This window comes from Pseudophryne corroboree, chromosome 3 (genome assembly GCF_028390025.1).
Source record: "Pseudophryne corroboree isolate aPseCor3 chromosome 3, aPseCor3.hap2, whole genome shotgun sequence".
In the NCBI taxonomy this organism is placed as follows: Eukaryota; Metazoa; Chordata; class Amphibia; order Anura; family Myobatrachidae; genus Pseudophryne; species Pseudophryne corroboree.
The window spans coordinates 69,294,642-69,296,588 of record NC_086446.1 but is presented as its reverse complement, the minus strand read 5'-3'; the positions used below and the strand labels follow the sequence as shown (position 1 = coordinate 69,296,588).

The following is a 1,947-nucleotide window of genomic DNA, read 5'->3' as shown; positions in this document are numbered from 1 at the left end:
GAATGTAAACTCCACTGGGGCAGGGAATGGTGCGAATTGGCAAATATTCTCTGTAAAGTGCTGCAGAATATGTGTGCTCTATTAATAACTGGTAATAAAAAGTTTACAGTGCATGATTTTTAAAAAGAATAAAGAAAGACTCTAGGCTGGGGCACTCTTATATGAAAAATTGATAGACAATAAAATGTAACCTTTATTATGAATCATATAAAATAAGGTGTGACTGACAAGAAAAATCTAAAATGAAAAATGTATAAGACTGATGGACAGTAAATACTGCCAAGGTGAAAAATTATTTTGTATAATGGCAGGAGTAGCTTAACAGGTGTCCACTGACAACAATTAGATAGCTAAAAATCTCCTATAATGATATCCCGTATATATTAATATGGCACCAGTGGATTAAACAGTTTGTTGCCTAATGTGGTATTGATCCACCTACTGTATAAATATTTGACAGTGGTGTCACCATAGGCGTTTTGATGCAGCAGGATAGACAGAAGTGTATAGCCTGCTAGGTAAGTATGGATTAATAATTATTGACAGATTATTGATTGAGCCATGAAGAGTGGACTAAAGCCACCATAAATTTAAAGAGAGACTAAAATGTTCTCCTATAATCCCTATAGAGATTAATCTATTAGCACTGTTGAAGGAAGAAAAGAAACAAATAGTTTGGAAAGTGACCATATTTCAGTGAAGCCTCATTCTGGACAGCAGAAGCACTATTCTATTTATCGTGAATTAGTACTCTCTCATCCAGCTGTTTACGGCCATACTTCACAGGAGACGCCTAATCCCATTTGATCTTGGAAGCTAAGCTCTGGAAGGCCTGGACAGTACCTGGTGGGAGACTGCCAAAGAACACCAGGTGCAGTAAACTGTGCTGAAAAGCAGAAGGAACATTCCCTTACTCCTGTTTCCTTTCTTCCTTCAACAGTGCTAATAGATTAATCTCTATAGGGATTATAGGAGAACATTTTAGTCTCTCTTTAAATTTATGGTGGCTTTAGTCCTCTCTTCATGGCTCAATCAATAATCTGTCAATAATTATTAATCCATACTTACCTAGCAGGCTATACACTTCTGTCTATCCTACTGCATCAAAACGCCTATGGTGACACCACTGTCAAATATTTATACAGTAGGTGGATCAATACCACATTAGGCAACAAACTGTTTAATCCACTGGTGCCATATTCATATATACAGGATATCATTATAGGAGATTTTTAGCTATCTAATTGTTGTCAGTGGACACCTGTTAAGCTACTCCTGCCATTATACAAAATAATTTTTCACCTTGGCAGTATTTACTGTCCATCAGTCTTATACATTTTTCATTTTAGATTTTTCTTGTCAGTCACACCTTATTTTATATGATTCATAATAAAGGTTACATTTTATTGTCTATCAATTTTTCATATAAGAGTGCCCCAGCATAGAGTCTTTCTTTTTTCTTTTTAATGCAAACTTACTGACTCAGGGAGCACCACCGACGGTATATTCTCACTAGACATGCCGAGTAAAACCGAATCCGCTCATCTCTAATTCTCACACAGTTTTAAATTCTCCAAAGTCGGTTACAGACATTTTACCTGGCATTAAAGTTCTGTCTGCCATTATTTACCAGTGCGGAACACCTCCTTTTTCTTCTGCATTAAGTGCGTGATTTTTATCAAGTGTTTCTATTATTATTAAAAATTGTTGCATTTTGTTTGGTCCATAAAGAGTGTAATGTACAAATAAATATTTTAGACACTGTAGGGGCTATTTTTATGCTTTTAGTTTGTCTTGTTTATCCCTGGTGGATAAAACTGGAGGTATCACACAACCTCCTTACAGCTGCTGGTAGATGTATTTTTCACAGTGCCTGTAAGAATCTTATTTTACTCATTCCTCCCACATATTACCAGATTTTCTCTTCAACTAGTTGGATAGTTGGAA

The 1,947-nt window shown here is 35.8% G+C and overlaps 1 pseudogene; it reads left to right on the top strand.

Annotated features, from left to right (window-relative positions):
- Positions 1-765: 765 nt before the first annotated feature.
- LOC134897516 (5S ribosomal RNA) lies at positions 766-883 on the top strand (annotated as a pseudogene).
- Positions 884-1,947: the final 1,064 nt, after the last annotated feature.